Source organism: Microtus ochrogaster, chromosome 10 (assembly GCF_000317375.1).
Source record: "Microtus ochrogaster isolate Prairie Vole_2 chromosome 10, MicOch1.0, whole genome shotgun sequence".
Taxonomy (NCBI): Eukaryota; Metazoa; Chordata; class Mammalia; order Rodentia; family Cricetidae; genus Microtus; species Microtus ochrogaster.
The window spans coordinates 23,420,558-23,434,029 of NC_022016.1; positions in this window are offsets into that span (position 1 = coordinate 23,420,558).

Here is a 13,472-nt window from a genome sequence, read left to right on the forward strand (position 1 = left end):
TTTTTTTTTTTTTTTTTTTTTTTGTGCAAGATAGTTTTTGATATTTGCTATCTGCCGGGTAGATTATAATGGTGCTGGAAACCATATGTAATATGTAAATTAAAGATACTAACGTGATGAAGGAGCCCCAGAAAATAGTGAGAAACTATTGCAGAAGACAGGAGAGGGTCAAGACAATGTCATATAAGCAGCTCCAGAAAGTGCTTGCTGGTGACTCTGTGGAGCCCAACCTCTAACTTAAATGGTTGTTTACTCAAACTAGCTTAACTCCTTCATTATTTCTTGTGCAAAAAAATGTGAAGCAAGAAATATTAATGTGTTAGTTCTATTTGCAGTAGAATTTTATAAGTATTTAATAACTCTGGTTTTGTGTCATTAGCTGATTCGAGTAGAAAAACCAGTTGAGCAAATTCCAGTAATACCTGGTTATTGCCATTCCACTCTGGGGATAAAGGGAAAAGTAGAAATTAGTTCAGCTGAAGTTGACATAGTCAACACATTTCATTTCATTTCATTGTACATGCTGCTGTAGATTTGGTTGAAAATTAAAACTCATGGGTGAGATTGTTTGTTTTGGCTATAGTGGATTTTCACTTGTTGGCAGAGGAGAGAATAATTCAAAATGAACCAGAGCTAGGGAGATGGTTCAGCAATTAAGGCATGTACTGCTCTTGCAGAAGACCTGTGTTAATTTGCTAGTCTTCACCATGCTGGGTGGTTCACAACAACATGTAACCCCAGGTATAGGAGAAACTAATGCCTCTAGCTTCTGTTAGCTCACTTGAATGCACAGTTCTCCCCACACAACATACCCATAATATAAAACAATAAAAATATATCTTTAGAAACACCATCTAAACTAAAAAGTCTGTGGAGCAAACTTAGCTTGAATTGGATGTGGTGTGTTTAGAATTCATCATTGTATCCAAATAACCTGAGGGTCTACCAATGGCGATATTTTTGTTATTGTTAAAATGTTTGAGGAAGATATCAGCTGACAACCTCTGTCCTACACACACACACACACACACACACACACCCACCATATATACACAGTCCACAAAATATAAAACATATCATGTAAATTCAACTACCACTCTTCACTTTGAAAAATTGAGTTGTAGGGTCAAACATTTTCATAGAGCTGTTTTTCTTACATGCAATTTTGGTTTACTTTTCCAGTTTTCAAAATGTATGGAATTTACTATATACAGATCACCAACAATCTGAAACACAAACACAGCCAAAAATAGCATAATAACACCGGCTTGAAATTACATTTTTTTCTTTTTATTCCAGCATGTTTGAAGCTTTGGAGGACCCTTAGGAGTGTCTGATAATCATGTTGAGTTCTTTGTAATTGCATCCTCAAAGTATTGATTACATGTTGTTTAAAATCAATTAAATGGTGAATTTGTTGGATTTAATCAGTGTATGAAATGCCAAAACTTTTAATTTTGCAGGTTTGAGTGAATTGAAGCTACAGGCCAAAGTAAAATGTTGCAAACAATGAGGGGCTGAGATTTTTTCTTCATTACATGGGAGGCTCCCAGCAAATAAAATCAGGGTTCTTAATTGGACACATTGCAAAGCGTAGCATTAGGCTAGAGTTAGGTTTAAAATGTCTTACGTGGCTTGATTTAAAGATTGCTTGACTTAGTCAACTATTTATAAAATAGAATTCTAATTCTGGTTGAGCTTGGCAAAGCCAGTGAATTTCCACCTGAAGTAAACTAAAGAGTGTTTGTTGGTATCTGTTCAGTAGATGGACGCAACATTTTCAGGATCATCTCACTAAATTCTTATTTCTACTCTTGGGGATGTGTTAAAATGATGTTTTCTAGAAGAAGATAGAGGGATTTTATGGAAAGCCCGTGTTGGAAATCACTATGAAAACAAAGGTTCTGAAAGTAGGTATTCTTGATAACAAAATTCTCCCCTAGGGCCTTTCCATAGTAGAGTGATTATTGTGCTTGCTCCACAAGAGTCCACGCTTCTTCGGTGTATATTGCAGCCCCGGCATAGTCAGAATTATGTCAGATCTTCCGGAAGGCTCTAATAACCACAGTGGGGTTCACTTGGACAACTTCTATCTCATCGATGTTTCTTTCTGGATACAAGTTTCAATGGAAGTTGCATTTTGTGAATCTTAGACTCATAAAGGCTGGAAGTTATACATTTAACCCCTCTGTCAAAGGAAGGCCAACAAGATGGCCTAAAAGTCAAAGGAAGGCCAACAAGATGGCCTTGAAAGTCTTGTGGCTCATGGAAATGACATCCTCCTGAATATATGCTCATTAGAAGTTCAGTAACATTAGGCATTTGCTAGCTAGGAGAATATTCATAGAGGAGCACTTGTATTGTTGTGTTTATGCACAGAATCTATGACACAACAGAGAGAAGTTCTGAAATAACCAGATAACCGAACTTCTGATGCTAAAGCAAACAAAAACCTCACTGGCCTGCCCTCAGCCTAACCATTCCTGAGTCTGTGCTGAGAAAAGGGCCCATGACTTATAAGAGGAAGATCTATTCAACTGCAAATACAGAATGAATTTTATTTTTATAAGTACATGAAAAATCACAGTAAAAGTTTCCAGAAATACAGTTATAATTTGTTTAAATGTCAATTCATATGCGGCCAGTTATTCTCAGGTTGCCAGTAACTCATTTTGCCTAATATAGATTTATTCTAAATTTTAGGAAATCCTACCAAATGATACGTTATGATGATGAAAAAGGAAAAAATGCAAAAGTAAAAAAGGGAACAGGTTTTTTCCCCTAGTATGATTCTAAGTCCCCAATAATCATACTCCCCTTTTATATCTTTTCTGTTATTGCCCTTATCAAATTTCTCCAGTCATATTGTCATCTCTTTGTGGCTGCAAGCTCTCCTACACTAACTTCATTACATAGTTTCTTGCCTTTGTCATCCCTAGGAACCATTGTCATCATTGTAATCAACAGCAAATATTTACTGAGCACCTGCTATGTGTAGGCTATCACACTAGGGATAAAAATAGGTTTGTCATATTTCCTGCAGGGAGCAACCTTTGATCTAGTTTGGCATCCACCAAAGCTACACGCCAAGTGGTTATGGATGAAACAGTCTAAAAAGGACTGAGAATGGGCAGCTGCTGTGTTGCATGACTTGGGTCTAATTTGAACCCTGAAGAAAAAGGTATGACTTCATATGGGAGAAACAAAGAGAATATTGAAACATTGGCAAATGCCTGACAATATGACCAGACATTGGGCATTTCGTTACAACATTGTCATCTACAAATGTGCTGAGTCACATCCATAGTTATCTCATGCCGTAGGTTGGACACACCTCGTCGGGTTAGGGAATAATGTGATGTCTCTAGGAAACCATGAATAGTCCCAGTAGTGGAAGGATAGTCCACTTTATCTTCTTAGGAGGGAGAATCTGAGGATGGTTGGTTAGAGCCGACTTCATAACTCTTGGCTTATGTTTTGGTGCAGGGAGTTTCAGTTGGAAGATGATACCAATGATGTAATCATTTGCTTGGGTTGGCTTTTGGTTTCTGCACCAGCTTCTTCAGTATCTTATGAGTGGGTGGCATCAGGATGGGAAAACAAGAATAAACCCTGATTGTGGATAAACTTCAGTTTAAACTGCCAAACAAAGGTCAGAATATTCAAGGATCACTTTACCAGTTATAGAATCATAGAACTTAAGACTTTTGGGCCCTTAAGACTATTATTCAGCCCCTGAACCTCTTAGAATTTACACGGCCTGAAATTATCTTTATCACCAGAAAACCACTTTCGGAGTTATGCCTATCATGTAGATCAGTTGAGCCCCAGGCTAAAACCTTTTCTTTGCCAAGTTAGTTTTTTCTAGGCTCTTCCAACATTGGCATATTCTATTTATTTGGGCATACATTTCTGTATCAGTTAAAAATATGCTATATCAAAATAGTGCTTTACATACCATGAGACTTAAAAATCAATTTAGTATTTTCTATGTCAAAATGCTGTTGACCAGAAAGTGAAACAATACATCTGAGAATGTAAATGGGGATTTGAGGAGTTATTGTTTTTCCTAAATGCACTCTGATGTGTCTGGTTATTCTACTGTTATTTAAGGTCTTCTTCAAACAGTGATTGGAGTTGGCACTAGTGAATGGGGCACCAATAAGCGTAGGTCTGAAGTGTTCACACAAAGAAAGTGATTTTGCCTCCTTTTGCCCACTCTGGGCAAATTCAGCAAGAAAGAAGAAATCTAGAGTGATGGTTTTGACTAAAACTTGGCATTGTGCATGAAGTCTGTCCACAAAGATGCCCATTCACGATCAATGAATGCTTAGTAACTAAATGAATGGGGAGATCCCAGAGGGGATTTCATTGCCCAAATACAAAGGCATTGCCCTTTTGTAGAAAGTTGCACATATGGTGAGGAGCCATAACTCTCTGCAGTGAATTTAACTCTATTTTAACCTTACATGTACTAGTCTTTATTGTCTGTGGGTTAGAAGGCTTCATGTTTTTGTTTTTGCTTTGTTGGTTTAATTTTGCCGAGCATTGCGCTTCTTTAAGGAAAAGTTGTGTGCCTCCTTAAATCCTTGTGCTCACCTGGCGTTGCTCTTTTCTGTGTGACGTACACATAACTAAGTTCATAAGTGTTTGCATTTCACTCAGCAGTGTTGGAGGGAAACACTCCTCGTTGGCAATAAATGTGGGAAAGGGACAATTTAAACACAGACGAGGTAGACGGGTAGATGTTGGGGAGAAACACTCATAATTAAAATTAGTCTCCTAGCAGGGCAGGGGGCATTGCTGCAATTCTCACCATTATGGAGAGAGTTGTTCTGTTTCTGAATGATGTGTTTTATTATTTGTTTTAATGTTCAAGTTCTTAAAAGAAAAAGAAAGCACAATGCTTTAAAAATGACAGACTATTGAAGATTCATATAATAAAGGGAATTTGTTATTTAAGATATCAGTGTAGCTGCTAAAATAAGGGATGCAAAGTGAGATCCAAAATGAAACAGTAATTCATTTCTGCCACAAAGAATCTGGCTGGAGGTGGGGAGCTCTGGCCTCTGCGGGGGCTTTGCAGTGCTGGAGAAATGGCCATTGTCTAGCTTGGTAATCTGCCTCTGTGATGCATGGCTTCCATCTTGGGATTCAAGATGGCTGTTTCAGTAAAATCACCACATAGACATGTTAGCAGCAGGAAGGAAGGGAAAGAAATCTGTAAACCTTTCATCTTATATGCCTGAGCCAAATATTCAACTTGCATCCAGTTGGCTGAAACAATTACGTTGTTTGTGCATGTGAGATTTACAGTGTATAGATTGGTAGCCATGTGTCCAAATGAACACTATTAGTTTGCTAGGATAATAGGAACAGCAGCCCCTATTGCAAGAAACAAAATTTGCAAGGACCATTTTTGATCCGTTGACAGTTTTCATTAGTAAAGGTGGAAACTGTAATGGCAGGAATACAGTTGTCTCTTTATTACTTATATATAATCTTGCATCCACAATGTGGGAAGTAAACAATTATCTGATAGAGAAAGACGTTAAAGATCAGGCAAGGTAAGGAAGCTGTTCAATGAAGCATAGTAATTAATATCTGCAGAAATATAGAAAAATCCATATTTCTTCAAGGTTTTAATGACCAAATGAGAGAGCCTAGTATTTCTGTTTGGGGTGCTGGCAACTGTTAAAGAAAACCTGATGAGGATTAGAATAAGTTTTTGTGGGGAGGGGACTGAGAGATGGATATAAAGTAGAAACACTGAAGGCAGAGAAATGAATGGCTTAAGAAGAGACTCCACATAATCCTAGGGCCTTCAGAAAGACCAACATGTTAAGTATTTGAAGGGTAAATGTAGATATAAGCTCAGAGCCCGGGCGGGGGGGGGGTGTCATGAAATGTCAGATGCAGTAGCAGTTGTTTAAACAGAGAGAATTCAATATAGAGAACAGCCAATTATGTAAAAAAAAAAAGGCAATGAAAAATAAAATCTGAAGTAGTGGTTTTCAACAAAGGATATTCTACCACCCTGGAGACCAGTGTCTTGGTTATCACAGTGTAGTGGGGAGGTGCTATTGGCATTTAGTAGGTAAAGATGAGAAATGCTAAATTACTCAGAATTCCTGTGACACAGAAGCCTCTAGCTAAAAATGGCAATATTGCTGAGCTCGGGAAGCCTTCTCTGGGGCATGAAAATGCTATAACCACAGAAAGTGGGAGCTCCTGATGTTGGAGGGGAGGCTATGATGATATTGAGGCTCTAGGGATACAGGTTAGTTGGCTGGTCCTGAAGATTGTGGGCTGAGGGTGGGACATTAAGATTAATTCAGTGAGCTTCTGTGAATACATATGTCTGAGAGACTTTAAATTGGCACCTCAGTACATGGTCAGCTTTGCCATGCGGGCAGAGAGGAATAAAGACAGACTTGGAAGTCTACTCTTCCATATTACAAAGAGAAAAATTCTCCAACTACTTGGGCAGCAAAGAATGAGTTCAGTTTTCAACTGTTAACCCCCAGTTGGAATCAAACAGCATTCAGAACAGCAGGCTGGCAATATGAGGCAAACATACAAGTACCTCCAACCAGAGACCAGCTAAGCCTGAAGCCACAGAAGATAGGATCAGCTAGAAAGAAACTGTGGTATGTAGACCAGAATGTAAACCTTCTCATTTTAGAATCCCTAGTCCCCAAGAAGGAAGTGCACATTTGAGATCACAACACCAACATCATTGCCTTGAAGGCATTGTTGGGTTTTCTATTTTAAAAGGTTACAGATTTGATAGTGGTATTTTGATTGTATCATAGTATTTATAGAGCCATTTGGAATACTCTAGAAGAAAGCTGGTTTTTTTTAATCAACCCACTCTGATTATATTTCCTTTATAACAAAATATATGGCTACACAAATCTTTATAACTTCATTCTGTATATATTATAACTGTATATATCATAGAACAAAGGATGAGTGAAAAATAAGAAAATAGGGAGAAAGTATGGATTTTATTCATTAATGGATGGAAACTGGTTAATTAGTTGAAACAAAGTTATCATAAACATAAGCTATATAATATAAAATTTATAAATATAATATAAACTATTACTGTAATAATGGGAGAATTTGGGTATGGGGTATGTAAGTCTTGTACTACTTCTGATTTTTGTTTGCAAATATCAAATTATTAAAAAATAAAAAACATATTTTTTACAATTGGATTCTGAAGGATAGAAAATGTTAATAAACAGGTACAGACTTAGGTTTATTTAGAAGTTTTTGTGTTTCTGGAAAGTAAAATAACTTTAACTAATTGTAGTGCACCATCCTTAAAAACACTGTAAAGATGAAAATAGAATGTTTCATCAAGAAATGCCACATGTTTGAAGGAAATAGATAGGATATCCTCAATACAAACATCCCACGATCTATACAGGTGCTGAAACACCACATGGCCCTTCATAAATGTAGACAATTTTTATGGTATCAGTTAAAATAGTCTTAATTTTTTAAGTAGATTGTTATGTGTTCTTGAGGGCTTTAAATTAGATTGTCTAGATCAGACATCCTTCCTTGCTTCCCCACCCTGAGCAGCAATATTCCTATTTCCTTACCCACTCAGTGCCTTTGCTCAGCAGCAATGCTCCTGTTCCCTCTCCCCTCTGTGCTTCTCCTCCTCAGCATCAATGTTCCTGTTCCCTCTCCCCTCTGTGCTTTCCCCATCCTCAGCAGCAACGCTCCTGTTCCCTCACCCACTCAGTGTTTTCTCTCCCCTGCAATGCTCTTGTGCCCTCGCCAAGATCTTACTTCCCCCATCAGCAGCAACGCTCTTATGCCTTCACTTCCACAGGGTCCCTCTTGTGCTTCAGAAGATGGGTCCAGAAAGGAGAAGATTCCATGCATCAGTTCCTAGAGCATCTCAATGAATCTACCACAGACTGGGCAACAGAAGCCACACAGAAACCTATTCATTGACTGTTTGTGTGTGTGTGGGGGGCATAATTCTCTTTTCAAAGTGTCATCAGGATTGATTCTACCCAAGAACTCTGGATGCTTGGTGTTCCTGGGTTTGTAGATAAGTAGCCCTGTAATATCTGCCACCTTCAGTGTGTCTCTGATCTTGATCTTTTTTTTTTATCTTGCACAATCACCAGTAATTCAGTTTAGGGCTCATTCTAAATCTAACATGGCCCCAGGAACTTTAACTCAGTCATGCGCGTGATCTCCCTATTTCCAGATACTGTTGCAATGATGGCTACCAGCAGGTTGGATGTGGAGGTATATTTTTGAGAAAAAATGATGTATCTTGCTATGTACAGATAGTAGCCATGTCTGTAGGTGTTCTATTTTTCCTTCATTCATTTTCAGAATGAAAATTTGACACTCTCTGTTTAGTGTGACATAAAGGGACATTTGCTTGGTATTATCTGAATAAAGGTTTTCTTGCATTTGAAAAGTAGCCAAGGGCAAAGATATCTCTTCTTTTATCTTGACATTGGTGTGTACTGATATCAGATCTGAGATGACACAGTTATAGTGTGACTATGTGACTGAGTAACAAAGCCACTGTATGGATTGGGGCAGAAGCAAATGTCAGAAAGAAAAGGACCTGGGTCCTAGAAGGCACAATCCCTGAAGTTACCTGTTTTCATACTTCTGTGGCCTTAACATGCCTTCATTATATAAGGTACCTGAGTTCTGAAGGTCTGCCACTTGAACTTAAGTGACAGGAAGCAGGGATAGATGCATTATATATGTTCATATTTCTTGAGAAAAAATTTAACAACCTCTGTCATGCAAGGGAAAGTTTAAATAAAATATGACTTGTCTCAGATGGCACTGATCAAAAAATAAAGTGTAGAGAGTTTCAAATCTCATTCTATAAAGTACAAGATATTTTGGTTAAACTATTTGGAATAAAAGTAAAACTATAGCCTCTTACACAGAAACTAGAAGATTTCCCTGTAGCATAGGATTTACATTGACTTTTTCATTTTATGAATGGCGATCCTTCCTAAAAGCAAAGCACAGAGACTACCAGAGCTCTTGACTCAAGCTATGACACATTTATATCAAATTATTGAAACTTGTGTTGGGAGTCAACAATCTGTTGTCTTCTGAGTATGAGTTTTTATAATTATTCTATGAAAAGGAGAAGAAGATACATATGGGAGGCCTTGAAGGGAGGAGACAAAAGGGGGAAATGATACAATTATGCTATAATCTTAAAAATAAATTATTTGAAACGTCTTTATATTCATACTACGGATCTTAGATCACTTAAGGTGTCAGACCTGCAAACTGGCCAAGCTGCTTTCACACTGGGGGACACCTCTGCACTTTATCAAATGAAGCTCTGTGTTGATTAGACTCAGACTCATGTTTTCTCTAAGCCAGGCTGTTCTACCAACAACAAAACTCTGAGAGAAATAAAGGCATTTATCAATCAACTTAATGCTGGTCTTTGGATATGAATTACATTCTTCCTGTAATGCATCTCTGCTATGACGTCCAGCAGACAGTTAAAAGGACAATGTCTATAGTGGTTCAGAACAGAGCAGGACTCACATCAACAGAAGGTGGGATGAACTAAGAGGCCGTCTCTCTAGGATGAACGCTTACTACACCACATTTCTACACCGAGACAAAGAAGGTCCTCCACCATCATGGTGCCAGTAAATTGGCTGTTGCTTAGCAACTGTGAAGTGATGTTCCTTTACAAACTCAAGTAAATTAGATTGTCTGTTAAAGTCCATTCTAGTCAGGACTGTCTTTTTACTAAAAGTTAAAATGACTATAAAACTTAATGCACTGATACTTCACTGGGTTTTTCTAGCCTGGGACTAACACACCCTGGCAGAGGAAGTCATCTAGCTAAGGCTAGTCCTTACATGGACTTTTGAGAGGCACATGTCCTTTTGGGCTACATATATTCAGTCCCAGGATAGGGTTCTCCTTAAAGAATGAGAAAGATGGAGGATGTGTGCAACTGGCAATATTTACAAGTGTATTCAGGTAATTCCTGGTTCACGTGGGCATTCTTGAAATGAGGCTAGAGTATTAAGTCTGTATTTATTACTTGATTGGCATGTACATTCTTTTTATATTATATAGTAAGTAGTGTTCCTCATGGGGTTAAAGGAATAAATGGGAAAAAAAGATTTTTGTTGTGACACTTAGTTGAGAAAACTGTATTTGTCAGAATTTTGGCTCTTATCTGTATATTTTCCAACTTGGTCTTTTCCTTCATTCAAGTTTCTATTGCTGTGAAGAGATAACCATGACAACTCTTGTAAAGGAAAAACATTTAATTAGACGGCTTACATTTTCAGAGGTGTTGCTCATTATCGTTGTGGTGCAGCATGGTAGCATGAAGGCAGACATGATGCTGGAGTAGTAACCAGCGTCCTACATCTTGACTTGCAGGCAACAGGAAGTGGTCTGTCTCACTGGACATGGCTTGAGCATATACAAGACTTCAAAGCTTGCCTCCATAGTGACATACTTCCTACAAAACAAGGCCTGTGCCAACAGGGCCACACCTCCTTGGAGTCCCACTCCCTTTTGGGAGCCATTTTCTTTCAAACCACCACAGCGCTGTTACTTCTCTCTGATTATACCTTGTCCTCTCAATTGGACACAGTGGCGCCAGCAGCTTTATCTTCCTCTCACTCTCCATCTGTGCTGGTGATGGAGGGAAGTATCCTAGACTTACTATTTTCAGATATTCTTCTCATATTTCAGTAGGAAGTTTAACATATAAATGGATGAACGTGGAGTTTATCTTTCGTCAGACTAAGCAGAGTGTTCATGCATGTGCAATAGCACGAGCGGCTCTTCACTCCCACCCTAGAAAGAAGACTATATACTTATTCTATCAGGAAGTCAACAAACATTTATCTAGCAGTTATATTTGTAGACCTGGCCCTTGACTGTCTGGAGCTTCCAATCTAGGTCAGAAAGCAACACACAAAAAGAATGCATACTTTCATGCTATGTAAATGCCTGAAGAAAAGGAACAAGTGTTAATCAAGAAAGTGGCATGTCCTTCTTGACCCCTGGGGAATGGCTAAGGGGCGGAACAGGATGCTTGGAAGCGCTGCTAGTCACACAGCACTGGGAGGAATGAGTAAGGATTGATCTCTTGGCACAGAGGGAAAAGTCTGAAAAAAAGTGGATGGGATGTGTGAAGCCGCAGAGAGGCAGGGATTCATTCATGCTAAGACGCTCAGGGTCAGCCTACCTCACCCATGCCCTCGTGTTCTAGGCTTGATGGCTCTGTGATACAGACAATGTCACCTAAGGTCTCAGTGCCTTGGGCTTCCTAAGCTGGATTCTGAGGTTTGTAGTAACCTTGGGAGAACTGTTCTGAGACTTGACGGTGCTGGCGGTGAACAGTGAGCCAAGTGGACACTCTACCAGCATTGCTTTTTTTCTTTTATGAAGTCTTTCTGCTATATTGTTTCCTAGTTACTCCAGATATGCTTTATATCCGGGCTGGGGGCATAGCATTGTAATTTAGAGCTATATATGTCCTGAATCTTTGGGAAAATATTATAATAAGTAGAAATGAAAATAAAATCCATTCCACTACTTTATGGTAGCTACCATGTTTTCAGAGCCTATAGTTTTGAACTCAAATTTCTGATTCAAGAAAAGGATTATTTTTCTTCAGATTTTTATCTTTAAAATAATCTTATTTTACATAGCAATCCCAGTTCCCTCCGGTCCTCCTGCTCCCACCACACCATCCCCTCATCCTCAGAGAGGATGAGGCCTTCCATGGGGAGTGACCCAAGTCTATCACATCACTTGAGGCAATACCAAGGCTTCCCCACTCATCCTGTATCTAGGCTGAGCAAGGTATCCCTCCATGGGGAATGGACTCGAAAGAGCCAGTTTGATGTGGGAAGTGATACATGCTGTGAATATGTTTTATTGACGTTGATTAAAGCTGCTTTTGGCCAATGGCTCAACAGAATACAACCAGGCCAAAAAAAGATATATAGGTGGAGTCAGTGAGAGGCCATGTAGCTGCTGGAGGAGAAAGATGCAAGCCATATCTCTATACAGGTAAACCACAAGCCTCATGGTAAAATATAAAGTTAACAGAAATAGGTTAATTTAAGATACAAGAGTTAGCCAGGAATATGCTTAAGCTAATAGGCCTAGTAGTGTTTTAATTAATTGAGTTTCTGTGATTATTTTGGGTCTGGGTGGACGGGAAACAAATGAGCAGCCTCCAACAACATCTGTTCATGCACTAGGGGTAAATACTGGTTCTACTGCTAGTGACCCCACAAACTGCCCAAGCCAAACAATTATCATCCACGTTCAGAGGGCCTAGTTCAGTCTTATGCAGGTGCCTCAGCTGTCAGTCCAGAGTCTGTGAGTTCCCATTTGCTACGGTCAGCTGCTTCTGTTTCCCCATCACAGTCTTGGCCCTTTGTTTATATTATTGTTCTTCCCTCTCTATGACTGGACTCCAGGAGTTCGGCCCAGTGCTTAGCTGTGGATCTCAGCATCTGCTTCCATTTGTTACTAGATAAAGGTTATATGATGTCAATTAAGCCATCATCAATCTGATTACTGGGAAAGGGCAGTTAAGGTACCCTCTGCACTATTGCTTAGATTCTTAGCTAGGTTCATCCTTACGGATGCCTGGTAATTTCTCTAGTGCCTGGTTTCTTGCTAACCCAATAATAGTCCCCTCCTTCATGGTATCTCTTTTCTTATTCTCCCTCTCTGTTTTTCAATTTTATTCATCAGTTTCCTCTGAAAGTTTTAAGACTTGCCTTGGCCCAACAGGATCAAAATAAAACCCACATGCATGCTAAAGGAAGAGCAAATATGCCTCCAGTTCCAGAGCTTCTGGGGAGAGGAACATCAGAGCTCACAGACCCAGTCAATGTTCAGGCTGGACTCTGAGCATGGGTCCTTGTGTGGGACTGGCATGCTTGGGGTAGGGACAGTGTCGTGCATGTTTTCTGCTCTGGGTCTTACCCTTGGTTTTATAATGAGACAAAGGACAGGAGGGAGGAGTCATCTCTGTCATTGCTCATTATATTGCACTTTTATTTTCTCAAAAAAGAAAAAAATAAGTTCTATTGGGAATTTAAATTTTTCATGCTCTTTCACAGTGAACAGATGAATTTATTTCCAAAAATTATAAGAAAATTGTTTCAACATGTTTCATACGTGACACTCTCTTAATTTTTGAAAACAAGAGACATATTCTGATCTCATGTAAAATAGTGTATTGTAATAATAATATAATGTACTCCACCTTCTTAATTATCAACCGCTCTTGTCTCATTCTGAATATATTCTTTTGACTGTTGCATGCCCAAGACTTTTGTTAACAACCCAATCCAAGCAGAAACCTCAAAAGCCATCATCATTTCCCATCACTCCCATGTCACATTCTTTATTAATTATTTGTCTAAATACTTTCTGAATTCTCATGTTAT